This window comes from Aquarana catesbeiana, linkage group LG02 (genome assembly GCF_042186555.1).
Source record: "Aquarana catesbeiana isolate 2022-GZ linkage group LG02, ASM4218655v1, whole genome shotgun sequence".
NCBI lineage: Eukaryota > Metazoa > Chordata > Amphibia > Anura > Ranidae > Aquarana > Aquarana catesbeiana.
The window spans coordinates 742,429,701-742,445,698 of NC_133325.1; positions in this window are offsets into that span (position 1 = coordinate 742,429,701).

The window sequence follows — 15,998 nt, forward strand, 5'->3', positions numbered from 1 at the left end:
CACTCACTGTGTTCATTCAGGAAAGGAAGGGGGCAATAAATTCCCCCGTATGCCTGAAACAGCTTCTGGCAGGAGAGGAGGGAAGCCGGAAGCACAGTGGGGGAAAGGGGCACACAGGGGGGCCTGGACAGCAGATGGAAGGGGTGCATGTGTTGGAACCGCTCCCCTGCAGTGCAGCCAGAAGGAGAAGCTGGCAGTGTTGCAGGGGAAGGCAGAAAAGGATGGATGTCTGCAAAAAGACAGTACAGTTGGCCCTCCTGCTTGGCAGGTGCCTGCCCCCCCTTTTGAACTGATGGGGCCCAGGCCCATTACAGGAGGGCTGGCTGTACTGCCTTATCAGTGGCTCTGCCATAGATCATCAGATTATTTACAAAATCTTTATTGAAGAACAATCACATCACAGAGGACCTAGGACGACATTTCGGAGCCACGCAGGATTCCCTTTGTCAAGCATGTGATGATCATTCTTCAATAAAGATTTCGGAAGTTATCCAATGATTTGTGGGGTGGTGGAGAATATGTGCATTTAATATTGCAAGACAAAACACCTTGTATGCCACCTCAACCCCCTACTAATATCAACACAATGATGTCAAAATAAACCAGCAGCTGCGTGATAATATTACATATGTTGTGAAAAATGGATAATATAAATCAAATGTTGTGTTGTAGTTTGAGGGTGGGGGGGGGAATATTTTGTCTTAATGTGTTTTGCGGACTGTGCTTCTTCAAGAGACTTCAAGGTGCTGGCGACAAAAAATATATACAATTGTGTCCAAATACTTACCTGAGCCCGATATCGATCCAGCTCTGTACCCGAGAGCAGCAGAGTCTTTTAGAGACAGAAGAGGGTGTCATTGGTTCCATTATCCATTGGCTCCCGCTGCCAATGGCCATTGGGGCTGATCTGTGCAATACCTTTGCACATAGCAGGTAAGTATAAATCTGCTTGTTTAAAAAAATAGCCTTTACAATCACTTTAACATTGCTTTGCATTGTACCAGAATAATAACTTAATAGAATAAAATGTATAGTTTTATATCCAGTTTTACTATTTTGTATTAATAGTTTTACTATTTTTTTTAAAGCTAACACAGTGTTAGAAGTTCAGCAGCAGGGCAGCCCTGCAGTGCAGATTTCTCCAGAATCCAACAGCCTGCACTTTGTGGGGCATGTAAGTAATGTAACTAAAGCTGTAGAGAAATACAGAAAAACATGTTTTTTTGACCGCTTGCCGACCCGCCACCGTAAATTTATAGTGACAGGTTGGCTTGTATGGGTACAATCACATACCTGTACGTTCCTGCTTACTTCCGGGACCGCTTGCGCAAGCGCATGCGCACCCGGAAGCTTGAGCTGCCATACGCGGCAACACATTGATTGGCTAAGCGATTGACATAAAAGAGCCCGGTGTTGGTAAACAACATAGGACTCTCTACAGACAGCAGCGATGTGCCATCTTTTTTCATTTTTCTCCCTGGCACATTGCCTAGTAAAAACACCACATAGTACACACATTAACACTTTATAGGCACACATTTAAACCTTTGATCGCCCTAGATGTTACCCCCTTCCCAGCCAGTGTCATTAGTACAGTGACAGCGTATTATATTAGCACTGATCATGGTATTAGTGTCACTGGTAATGTCAGTCGCAGTTAGTCAGTTCCCACAGTTAGTGTCAGATTGGCCGCCACACTATCACAGTCACGCTATAAGTCGCTGATCACTGCTATTGCTAGTATAAAACAAATAAATGAATACAAATTCTAGTATCTATACCATAGTTTGTAGTGGGATGTAGCAAAATACATTTTGGCCTAAATTTATGAAGAAATTCGTTTTTTTTTTTATATTTGATATATTTTATAGCAGAAAGTAGAAAATATAGTTTTTTATTTCAAAATTTTCTGAACTTTTTCATTTATATCGTAAAAAATTAAAAATGTAGTGGTGATCAAATACCACCAAAAGAAAGCTCTGTTTGTGTGAAATAAATTATATAAATTTTGTTTAGGTACAACTGTGCAGGGCCGCCTAATTACCAGTTAAAGTTGTGCAGTGCCTAACACCAAAAAATGGCCTGGTCATGGAAGGGGGGGGGGGATTTTCCAGAGCTCAAGTGGTTAACTAAACTTTAGCTTCAGCGAGCATTTAACCCTTGCATTGTGAGTGGGCTCAGGTTTACGCCCAGCTATCTGCAAGCAGTTTCTGCTGTCAGTATCAGTTAAAGCGGGGGTCCACCTATCTATCGTTTTTTTTTTTTTTTTAGTTAATTCACAAACTTTTCTTCTCAGCATTACATACTCACATATTGTGTGTAATATGTCCGCCTGTGTCAGATTTCGTCAGAAAGAATAACTTATATTATTCACTGCAGGCGGTTTCCATCTTCATTGTGGGCATTTGAAGCCCACAAGCATTTATTTCCTGGATGTGGTGAATGCTGTGCTCCCAGCATTCACCGCTCGTTCCCGCACATGCTCAGTGGCATCCTAGGAAGCCTGAGACTAGCTCCCAGGAGTCTGGGAGAGGCTAGAAACACACCTACTCAAATGGGAGGAGAACCAGGAAGTGCAAAGAAGAATAGAAAAATAAAAGGTTATTACGGCGATTTAAATTTTTTTAAACGGCATGTCAGCATCTAGGCAAGGAAGAGAATACATACAGATATTGTTCAAAATTTGGGTGGAACCCCGCTTTAAGGGAGCTGCAGCCATTGCCACACACAGGTCACTCCTGGGTCTCTCTGAAGCTGTCTGCAAGTAGGATCAGTCACTACTGACTCCACTTTGGAGAGTTCCAAGGCTTACTTTTGCGTGGCAGTGGCAGGGCCTCCATGGAAATACTTGTGCTGATAGTAATAGGGCTGAGTCTGACCGTGTGAGCCTCCTGCAGAGAGAAGTGACAGATCAGCAGGGGGTCTGTCAGTTAATAGGAATCCACACTACCACAAGTGTTAAGCCTCGTACACATGATCGGATTTTCCAGTGACAAAACCGCAAACTTTTGTCCGAAGGGCGTTGGCCCCAAACTTGTCTTGCATACAAACGGTACACAATTGTTGGCCAACAAACACGAACATAGTGACCTACTATATGGTTTTTCAGCTCTTTATCGCCACTCTTTGTGCTCCTTCTGCTAATTTCATGTTAGTAGAAGTTTGGTGAGTGTTGATTCGCGCTTTTCATTTTGCGCTTTTCATTTTGCGCTTTTCATTTTGTGCTTTTCAGTTCCTTTCTGAACGGCCGTTCGTCAACCAGACATATTGTGGAATCGGAGGAGATACAGTAACATGTTATTTATTATTGGCCTGCTTTGATCCAAGTCCAGTCCAGGAACAGGAGGAGGAGGATTTCTTGGACCAAAAATTGGTGTTTTATTAATCGTGACCAATTATGTCATATGCCTTTGCTGCGGGAGCTCCAGGAGAATAATCCAGATGATTTTAGGAATTATCTCCGGATGACGGACCCCTGCTTTCACCAACTCTTGACATTGTTGACCCCCTATATTAAGAAGCAGGACACATGCATGAGGCTTTTATTTTATTTTTTGGTTGAATAATGATTTGATTTGTTATATTTTCTATATTTTTGGCTGCATAGAATGCACTTTTTGGTTATTTTCTATTGGCAGATAGCACGTCTAATTTTATTTGTTTTCTTTTTTTAATGCACAATAAAAAAATTGTGTAGAATAATACTTGGCTATGTGTTTTACTTCAAATGACAGTTTGGGAGTAGGCAGTTACATTTAAAAAAATACAATGTAAAATTGACAAGGGACACCAACATAGTTGTATCTTTGATCTTAAAAACTACAGGATAATGGTGTTGTGGTAACTTGCCCAAAAAAAAAAAAAAAAGCATAATAATATTATTCTTGATATCACTAGAAAATAAAAGCCTTTTAAAATACGTTTGCCATAACTCCATCAGTATCACCAGCAAAGTAGCTTCATTATTATCCCATGAAATAAAGAAGAATGTGCGCTGCATTTCAAGGTTTCAAATTTTGCCACGTCACGAATGTCAATTCTCCTCCATTACGAACGCTAGTTTACAAGACCGACTGCTTCTGGCTCTTCCTTGCTTCCGAGCATGCGTGTTTGGACTTTTGTACACATGCTTGGAAAATCCGACAACAGACATTTGTCCGCGGAAAATTTTAAAGCCTGCCATCCAACATTTGTCCATGGAAAATGCGACAACAGTTGTCCAATGGAACGTACGAAAGGTCGGATTTTCCGCCTGTCATCACACATTTCCCATTGGAAAAGCCAATCGTGTGTACGCGGCTTTAGATTCCTATTAGCTTTGCAAAGGTTGTAATTAAAACAAAAATTAACAAAAAAGCAGCACACAAATAATTTACAGTATACGTAAGTAGAAAAGAACAGCATTTAATAACAAAGTCTGATGACAGGGTCTCTTTAATTATTTTTTTCGTGATTCATTTTCATGGAATAAATGGTGTGTTTTTTAAAATCAATCTCAAGCCCAGCTTTTACAGTATACTCTCACCAGGTGAAAATAAAAGAAATTAAGCACAAAAGAAAAACTAATAAGCCATAACATCTAAGAATGATTAGCTGCAGTGGCGTCGCTAGGGGGTGGCTATTGGAGCCCATAGCCCCGAGTCTCTTACTTGGTGCAGCGGTGACGTCAGAGGCGGACTGGGTGGAAATTGGCCCCTGGGCCAATCTGATGCCCCAAAAAAAGGCCGCTGCAGCCAGCAGTAATTTACTCACAGATGGGCGCCGTGCAGATAACCAACATCTCTGCCTGTTTTACGTTGTTCTGCCACGCTGCACTGGTTGCTAGACCCGGCTGGCGTCATGATGTCACGTCACCTGAGTGACACAGCTTGAGCCCGAGGCCCAAGCGTTCAGAGCGGAGCTCTGTGCCGAGTGGTTTAGCTCCGTCCACCTCTACCTTCTCAGGCGGCATGCTCGAATGGAAGGGAAAAATAACCCAGGACTTGAGAGCACATGTCTGGTCTGAGGTGAGGCTGACTGAACCCCGGGGATACATCATGTGTGTCATGAGGGAGCTGGGCAGTGCAGAGAGAGCCGTACAAAGAGGAAGGGTTCATGCTGGGACTTGTAGTCCTTAAATTTTGGGGGATGTACCATGCCTGCAGCCTCTGCATCTCCTGTACCATGCCCGCAGCCTCTGCATCTCCTGTACCATGTTCACAGCCTCTGTATCTCCTGTACCATGCCCACAGCCTCTGCATCTCCTGTACCATGCCCACAGCCTCTACATCCCCTGTTCCATGCTCACAGCCTCTGCATCTCCTGTACCATGCCCACAGCCTCTGCATCTCCTGTACCATGTCCACAGCCTCTGCATCTCCTGTACCATGCCCGTAGCCTCTGCATCTCCTCTACCATGCCCACAGCCTCTGCATCTCCTGTACCATGCCCACAGCTTCTGCATCTCCTGTACCATGCCCACAGCCTCTGCATCTCCTGTAACATGTCCGCAGCCTCTGCGTCTCCTGTACCATGCCCACAGCCTCTGCATCGCCTGTACCATGTTCGCAGCCTCTGCATCTCCTGTACAGTGCCGCAACCTCTGCATCTCCTGTACCATGCCCGCAGCCTCTGCATCTTCTGTACCATGTTCGCAGCCTCTTCATCTCCTGTACCATGCCCACAGCCTCTGCATCTCCTTTACCATGTTCGCAGCCTCTGCATCTCCTATACCATGCCCACAGCCTCTGCATCTCCTGTAACATGTCTGCAGCCTCTGCATATTCTGTACAATGCCGCAGCCTGTGCATCTCCTGTACCATGCCCACAGCCTCTGCATCTCCTGTACCATGTTTGCAGCCTCTGCATCTCCTGTACCATGCCCACACCCTCTGCATCTCCTGTACCATGCCCACAGCCTCTACATCCCCTGTACAATGCCCACAGCCTCTGCATCTCCTGTACCATGTCCACAGCCTCTGCATCTCCTGTACCATGCCTGCAGCCTCTGCATCTCCTCTACCATGCCCACAGCCTCTGCATCTCCTGTACCATGCCCACAGCTTCTGCATCTCCTGTACCATGCCCACAGCCTCTGCATCTCCTGTACCATGCCCGCAGTCTCTGCATCTCCTGTAACATGTCCACAGTCTCTGTATCTCCTGTACCATGCCTGCAGCCTCTCAATCTCCTGTACCATGCCCGCAGCCTCTACATCTCCTGTACCATGCCCACAGGCTCTGCATCCCCTGTACCATGCCCACAGCCTCTGCATCTCCTGTACCATGCCCACAGCCTCTGCATCTCCTGTACCATGCCCACAGCCTCTGTATCTCCTGTACCATGTCCACAGCCTCTGTATCTCCTGTACCATGTCCACAGCCTCTGCATCTCCTGTACCATGCCCACAGCCTCTGCATCTCCTGTACCATGCCCGCAGCCTCAGCATCTCCTGTAAAATGTCCGCAGCCTCTGCATCTCCTGTACCATGCCCACATCCTCTGCATCTCCTGTACCATGTCCACAGCCTCTGCATCTCCTGTACCATGCCCACAGCCTCGTCATCTCCTGTACCATGCCCGCAGCCTCTGCATCTCCTGTACCATGCCCACAGCCTCGTCATCTCCTGTACCATGCCCGCAGCCTCTGCATCTCCTGTACCATGTCCGTAGCCTCCGCATCTCCTGTACCATGCCCACAGCCTCTGCATTTCCTGTACCATGCCCTCAGCCTCTGCATCTCCTGTACCATGTCCACAGCCTCTGCATCTCCTGTACCATGCCCACAGGCTCTGCATCCCCTGTACCATGCCCACAGCCTCTGCATCCCCTGTACCATGCCTACAGCCTCTGCATCTCCTGTACCATGCCCACAGCCTCTGCATCTCCTGTACCATATCCACAGCCTCTGCATCTCCTCTACCATGCCCGCAGCCTCTGCATCTCCTGTACCATGTCCGCAGCCTCTGCATCTCCTGTACCATTAGGCGGGACTTCGTACACGTTCACGTCAACATCATTTCTGGAAAAGTATGTTTTTTTCATGTTGGTCTGTGAAACGCACGCCATCCAGACGCAGGAACTTTTGCCTGTAAGCCATTCATGTAATCGGGGCAATTGTTAGCCCCTTTGTTTGCCTAAGGAAAGTCCTTTTTTACTTTATCTTTTTTATTTGTGATAAGTAAAACATTTTTATCAGATTTACACTATGGATGCCCGTTTTTGATTGCATGTTGATACCGCTTTGCATATACTTTGCTCCGGAGTAGGAGAGTTCATCGTTCCCAGGGATATCCGGAATGGAGACCCAGTTTACTACATGCTATTTACCCCTACAGTGATGAGGGTTTCTGGTGAGTGCATATACCTAAGGGAGAGCATGAGAAGTCACTTTATTTGATGCACGAGAAGTCACTTTATTTGATGCACAGAAGTTGATATAAAGTAGCATCACCTGGAAATCAGCACAAGCCACTTTTATGTAAATATGAACACTGGATATTGAAAAACTTTTTTATATATTGGTTTTTGGACTTTATATTCATCATTGCTATAAATTTGATATATATCATTTTTTCAGTTTGATTCACTTGGTAATTAGCAATTTATTTGCTTCACAGCTTTTACTTAATGATTGCATGTATATTGAGGTCATACACATTTTTTTGTCACTTGATTCACTTGCAAATTAGTAGTTCACTTATTATTAACACTAGGTTATCAGCTACTATCCACTTTGTGATAATGCACTATTTTTGAAGTGGATAAAGAAGGTTTTTTTGGTATATAGGTTACTTGTAAACAGAATTTAATTATACTGCTTAGGGGTTCCCACTTTCATCATTATTTGTCCTGAACAGACAACATATCATCTGCTTAAAAATAGGAACTCATTATAGTGTCTAAAGATTTACATTTTTTTCCTTTATTGTCCCAAACAGATTAACATATTGTCGTATATTTACCACTACCACGGTTGGTTGATATATATGTTATATTCATTATAAACAGCTCCATTATCCATGTCTTTTGATTATTTTATCTTCTGTACCATTTCTGCAGCCTCTGCATCTCCTGTACCATGCCCACAACCTCTGCATCTCCTGTACCATGCCCGCAGTCTCTGCATCTCCTGTACCATGCTTACAAACTCTGCATCTCCTGTACCATGCCCACAGCCTCTGCATCTTCTGTACCATGCCCGCAAACTCTGCATCTCCTGTACCATGCCCACAGCCTCTGCATCTTCTGTACCATGCCCGCAAACTCTGCATCTCCTGTACCATGCCCACAACCTCTGCATCTCCTGTACCATGCCCGCAGTCTCTGCATCTCCTGTACCATGCCCACAAACTCTGCATCTCCTGTACCATGCCCACAGCCTCTGCATTTTCTGTACCATGCCCGCAAACTCTGCATCTCCTGTACCATGCCCACAGCCTCTGCATCTTCTGTACCATGCCCGCAAACTCTGCATCTCCTGTACCATGCCCACAACCTCTGCATCTCCTGTACCATGCCCACAAACTCTGCATCTCCTGTACCATGCCCACAGCCTCTGCATCTTCTGTACCATGCCCGCAAACTCTGCATCTCCTGTACCATGCCCACAACCTCTGCATCTCCTGTACCATGCCCGCAGTCTCTGCATCTCCTGTACCATGCTTACAAACTCTGCATCTCCTGTACCATGCCCACAGCCTCTGCATCTTCTGTACCATGCCCGCAAACTCTGCATCTCCTGTACCATGCCCACAGCCTCTGCATCTTCTGTACCATGCCCGCAAACTCTGCATCTCCTGTACCATGCCCACAACCTCTGCATCTCCTGTACCATGCCCGCAGCCTCTGCATCTCCTGTACCATGCCCACAACCTCTGCATCTCCTGTACCATGCCCGCAGTCTCTGCATCTCCTGTACCATGCCCACAAACTCTGCATCTCCTGTACCATGCCCACAGCCTCTGCATCTTCTGTACCATGCCCGCAAACTCTGCATCTCCTGTACCATGCCCACAACCTCTGCATCTTCTGTACCATGCCCGCAGCCTCTGACATCTCCTACTCCATGCCCGCAGCCGATGCATCTCCTGTAGCATGCCCACAGCCTCTGCATCTCCTGTACCATGTCCACAGCCTCTGACATCTCCTGTACCATGCCCGCAGCCTCTGACATCTCCTGTACCATACCTACAGCCTCTGCATCTCCTGTACCATGTCCGCAGCCTCTGACATCTCTGCCCGCCCAAGCGTATGACTTTCTTTACTTCGCTGCTATGGGCTCTAGCCCCAGATCTTTTGTAGACCTAGCAACGCCCCTGGTAAGCTGCAATATAATAAATGTTTGCTTTTAGGTTTACCCAGTTCCCACCCAGGCCAATTCTGACATTTCTGTCCTACATGTAAAAATCTGTATTTTTTTGCTAGAAAATTACTTACGCGTTTCGACCTAAGGGTCTTCTACTGGGGCCCCAGTAGAAGACCCTTAGGTCAAAACACGTAGGGCCATTTTATCTTCCTTCATGTTGCCCATTCTTTTTATACTTGGTTGTGATCACTTTTTTTAGCAATAAAAATCATCCCCTTTTTACCTGCACCATGTGGAGGCATATCTTTTCTTTCCACATACCATCTGAACAAGAGTAAGTGTTCACTCCAGTTTCATGAGAGATGTTCTGCCCTTCGGATCCGCACTCTGGTTATCTATTGCGAGGACTTACCTGGTGACCCCTGGAGATCTACACAGAGTCCAGCTTAGATGGTTCGATCGCTGGGATATCCTTCCTCACGCCCTGGGTGGCACACTGCTTTCTTGACTCCCTGTCGCTGACAAGGGAGTCCACAGGATCTGGTAAGAGTTTATACATACCATCCTTTCCATGATGTCCTTATTCGGTTGATGTATTTTCTTCACGGATTTATACAACCTTCTGCCAACTGTTGGAATATCATCTTCCCCTGGGATCATATCTATATCTCCATGCAGTGGGACATTATATTCCTCACCAATTCACTCATTTGTTTATTGACTTTGTGTTCATTACAAGATATTCGGTCAATCATTCACCAACACCCCTTTCCAATTGAAGTATAATTGAGTGACACTCTTTATATTTTGATTTTATATATATATATATATATATATATATATATATATATATATATATATATATATATATATATATATACTATGCGCTACATTTTTTCCATTATGTATTCATTGTTTTTGTCATATTGTATGTAGCTGCTCCCCCCCCTTTTTTTTTTTTCACTTGTTAGTGCAGTGTTTTTCTACACACCTTTCCATCATATTTTTTAGCAGAGACCCTAGAAAATAAAATGGTGGGTGTTGCAATTTTTTATATCAGCGCTTTTTCCAAACACAATTTTCTTGGAAGAAATAGACTTTAATGAATTTTTTTGCAGTATAATACCCAACTGTTTGTTAAAATATAAAAGATGATGTAACGCCCAGTAAATAGATACCTAACATACCTTACCTAACAACACTTTAAAATTGTGTGGAATGGCACCAAACTAAAATATATCTAAAAATATTAGCGACGCTTTAAAAGCCCTTAACAGGTTACCAGTTCAGAGTTACATAGGAGGTCTGGAGCTAAAATGATGCTCTTGCTCTTATATTTGAGATGATACCTCATACGTGTGGTGTGATCACCGTTTACATATGCTTGCGGGACCCGTATGTTTAGGGGTAAGCGCGGGGGGGGAGGGGGCTCTTAACAGTTAAAAAAATATATATTTTAATTATTTATTTTATTGAAAACTTTTTATTTTTTTTTACACTGTCTCTTTAACTTTTTTTTGATCAACTTTATTGCTTTCACAAGGGATGAACAACATCTCTTATGAATGCATGGGCCGTGACTAGGGTTGCCACATCATCCCTTTAAACCTGAACACATATGAATTACAGAGGTTCTACGGCTAATTTAATGCAGATAAGGCACTAAGTGAGTTTAATTACCACCTTAATCAACCACAGAACCTGTGGAATTAATATGTATTAGGTTTTAAAGGGATGAGTTGGCAACCCTAGCCATGACTGGTCCTCTTTATGGAAAGATTTGGAGCCTATTAGACCCCAGATTTCTCCTCTGGCTTCCAATGCAGCCGATCAGTGACAAAATACTTGAAGCCTCTGGTTTCCAGGGTCATAGAAAGGAAGGAACAACGTAAGTGTTCTCTCTGTGTAGTGCTGCCGTCGCCGCTGGTCGCATCGGAAAGGCAGCGGTGGGGAATGGAAGGGGGGGGGGTGCAGATGCAGGCATCATTCCGGTATAACCACTTCAAACCGAGGATGTCTTATGACGTTATACGGGCGGAAAGTGGATAGTACCGCTTTAAGGCAAAGCGAGTATTCCCCCAGGCTTAACCACTTGCTGTTCACCCCATAGCAATTCTACTTCCCTGCATTAATTTAACTGACAATTGCACAGTCATACGGCACTGTACTCAAACAAAATATATGTCCTTTTTTCCCACAAATAGAGCTTTCTTTTGGTGGTATTTGATCACCTCTGCGTTTTTTATTTTTTGCGCTATAAACAAAGAAAGACTGACTATTTTGAAAAAAAAAAACAATATTTTTTACTTTCTGCTATAAAACATGTCCAATAAAAAAAAATGGATTTCTTCATCAATTTAGACCAATATGTATTCTGCTACATATTTTTGGTAACAAAATCCCAATAAGCGTATATTGAATGGTTTGCGCAAAAGTTATAGCGTCTACAAACTATGAGATATTATTATGGAATTTTTATTTATTTATTTATTTTTACTAGTAATGGCGGTGATCAGCAACTTATAGTGGGACTGAGACATTATGGCGGACAAATGGGACACTAAGTGACACTTTTTGGGGACCAGTGACACCATTAAAAAATATGTTACTGTACTGACACTGGCAGGGAAGGGGTTAACATCAGGGGTGATCAAAAGGTTAAATGTGTTCCTAGGGCGTACTTTCTAACTGTGGAGGAGGTGCTTTTACTGTGGGAAGACAGAGATTTGTGTTCCTGCTTAGCAGAAACACAGGATCTCTGTCTCCCCTACTAGCAGAACGGTGATCTGTCTTGTTTACATAGGCAGACCCTTGTTCTGCCTCTCTCGTGAATGATCGGTGGGTCCTGGAAGACATTGGTTTGCTGGACCCACTGATTGGCTCCCGTCGTGATCGGCTGGTCGCCGGTGGCACGCTTGCGCACCGCAAACCTGGAAGAGGCGATCACATACAGGTACGTAAATTCGCCTGTAGGAGCAGCCACCTCGCAGTATATATATGTGGGGCAGTCGGCAAGTAGTTAAAATAAAAACTGTTCATTTATGGAAGCCTGCTGAGCATTGCAGTCACGATCTGTTCAGAGGTACCGACCTTCTGGGTTGGGGTTGGAGGAAGTATACAATGGACTACAAGTGCAATTATGTGACCACATTTTTACTAGCGCTATCTGTAAGTCCCTTTGCCATAGTGGAAGGTGGGGATTTGGGGAATGGGACCATGTGTCATGTTGGTACCATAAAACATGGTCTTAAAAGTGGACTAAGTCTTTAAGCACAATTGCAGAGTTTGCTGGGTAGTACAAGTAAGCTCATTAGTCACATATTGATTGGTTTGATTTGTTACCTGGAAGTAGGTGCCTCTCTTTAATGCTAACAAATAAGGTATACCAGGACATAGAGTCATAGACAATGAACAGAATTTTCCTTGCCATAATAGGACGCATCTATTATTTAAGGTTGACCCGGTGCCTGGTGATGTCATCCCTCACAGATGAACAGGGAGGACTGTTAGTCAATCTGTGCTTTTGATAATGAAAAATTGAAGCACACCTTGTACATAAGAAAAAGAGAGGGGTGGAAAAAGATGATATTCTTGCAGAATCCTAGCAACAGGGTCCCCGCAGGGAGAGGACGGGGATGATGTCAACCTCGGAGAGCTCTCTGACCCCAGCTTGTTGGTGCTGTTTTCAGACTCCTTAGACTCGGCAGAAAAATTCCCAGTGGATTGTGGAAGGCAAGGACAATACAGCTGGTGACATGTTTGTTTTCCATCGCTTCTCCTTCCTAGACTGCTTTGTAATAAAAAATAAAAAAATGATATAAGGTTTGGGTTTTTTGTCCTTTTGTTATTTGTTATTGTTGAATTTTTGTAATTACTTAAGTTTTAGACATACTGTATGTGTGTATTGGAGAATTGGCATGTACAATATATTATATACCAGATATTATTAATATTAGTGTGATTAATGTTTTTGATACTGTTGTTTAATTGGTGTCAGGTCTTGTCTATAAAAGATGCTTTGTTCTGCTACTGCTGGACCACCACTCCACTACTCCACCACTAACCCTTTCCTAAGAAAAAACATACAAAACCCAAGATGGAGTTTAATGGACAAAGCAGCCTTTTATTAACAAAATAAAAATAACATATCAACATATAAACATATGAAGCTATAAACATATGCAGCATACAAACATCCAGAACAGTCTGACAAATAGGAGTCACAAGGTCCTTGTGGGCATCTACTTCTAGTACCTGCGTAACCACTACAAATTTATTATTACATAATAATGGGAGCCGTACTGAGGTCGGGTCCCAACTATAATAATGGGAGCCATACCGAAGACGGGGCCCAACCATAATAATGGGAGCTGTTCCGAAGATGGGTCCCAACCATAATTATGGGAGCAGTACCGAGTTTGGGTCCCTACAAATGTACATATTTTTCCATAATCAAACCCACAGAAGGACCTTGTACCCCACCGGCTGCCACGACAATGCCACAAGATCCCAATCCAACTTCAGACCAAAAACCACTGAACATTGTAAGGGCGAGAGGGTGGGCAGTTGTCTCAAGCATGCTTTTCTCTGGCTGAAGATTTCCAAGACCCTCCTACAGATCCCCTTTCTGCAGCCCCACCTGCTACCGCCCACCCCACCAATCATGTAAGTACTATTTTCGTAATGCTTTAAACTGACCAGAAAAACCTTCCCTATACCAAACTCCTTTTAACCCTGTCATGGGGGCCCTGCGTTCATGCTTTTCCTTTTTAACTCCAGGCCTTTCTTTACTGTTGTCCACCATCTATATATGTTTATTTGATATAACCCCCCAAAAAAACTATGTGCCAAAACTACTAAAACACAGATCCCCAAAAACGTTTAAATTTCCAAAACATAATTCCACAAGAGTAGCCAATCTAGTTTATTTCACATGAAAGTAAGAATACATTTTTGTAAATTTTTAAATTCTGTCCGTAAAATACAAATATAAAATAATGGGGTCTATTCATAAAAAAATTGCATAGTCAGTTCTCCCGAGAATCTGCATGTATATGCGTTCTGTGTGAGTTTGTCAAAAATGAATGTTCTTTAGGTTATTTTCTCTTCTGAACCAATGTTCTTTTGCTATGGGCGGTAATAAAAATACCACAATTTGGTTTACGCTTTTTAAGTGAATTAGCTGTCCCCTTAAAATGGGATTCCCAGGAAAAACAGCTTTGTACTAAATAATTGCATAAACCATGAATTTAATATAAAGGAGCACTTGCTGCTAGCATCTGTCAATTTATACTAACATCCAGTGTTTCTATTTTAGATTTTACCCCTGGTGACACCCGCTGGTGATATTCAGTATTACAGCCTCTCCAATCAGTTACAGTGGTCAATACAATGGTTGATGAGATTTCACCCATTGAGTTATATAAATCACTGTGAGGGCTTGTTTACACGTTCTAATAGCCAAATACCACACAACAACCATGAGGCTATGATTTAGTTGCTGTGTGGCCCTATTCATCTGAATAGGTCACATTCTGCCTGCCAAACATGACAGGGGGCATCGCGGCTGCAACATATACATACATCCCTAGGGCTACCTTTGCTGCTCAAGAGCAGCAGTTGGGCAGGTCAAAATTCTGCTCAACCACCTATTTTTACTGCCCCCCCCCCCCCCTCAACACAAGTGTAAACTAAGCCTGAATTGATGCTAATGCAAACAGTTCTAATTTTGTGACCTTTATGATATATAACCAGAAAGAGTGGTATTTAGTATTTATAGTGGTTGCAATAAATGGGTTAAAGGTCACCAACATCCAAATGTGATTTTTTTTTGGGGGGGGGGGGGCACTGGAAGAATGAATCACCCTGAGCATCTTTTATTTCATAAAAGGCCTTAGTGCTGACATTTCTTTGCAGCATTTGTGTTTTCACACCCTTCCAAAATTCCCTATAATAAATCTCACTCTGGATAAGTTGGATTTAGAAATGATCTGTCTACATTATAGAGACTCTATGTGGTTGATTTAATAAAGTCAAAAGGCTGTTCACTTTGCAAGGAAATGTTCCCTATAGCTTAGTGAATGTGGGTAATTTACACTTTGCAAAGAATACCCAATAAGGTGCAAGGAAAGTAAAAAAAAAACAAACAGTTTTGCTTGCACACGATTGGATGTTGGAAGTCAGCAAGACTTCACCTCATGTATAAGCTGTAGGGAAAATTCCCTTGCAAAGTGCAACTACCACTGCAAAGTGAAAAGGTTTCCTCCCACACTCCAAAAACATGCTGGTAGGTTAATTGGATCCAGTCTAAATTGGCCCTAGTATAGGTATGAATGTGAGTTAGGGACCTTAGATTGTAAGCTCCTTGAGGGTATAGGGACTGATGTGAATGTATAATATATATATATATATATATATATATATGTAAAGCGCTGCGTAAATTGACGGCGCTATATAAGTACCTGAAATAAATAAATAAAAATAAATAAATGAGTCTATTTATCTTTAGTAAATTACCCCTACTGGAGAAGGAAGGGGCAATCACATTTGGTTGGAACGGTTGAGGATCTCTCTCTTATAGACTCGCCAAGAAATAAGAATGTCTGAAATAGTGAAATAGTAAAATAGTAAAAGCAAAAATATCAGTTTTGGGTGTTGATGGCCTTTTTTTTTAGAGAAAGAAAACAATAAAGTGTTCTTTTCTTTACAGAATA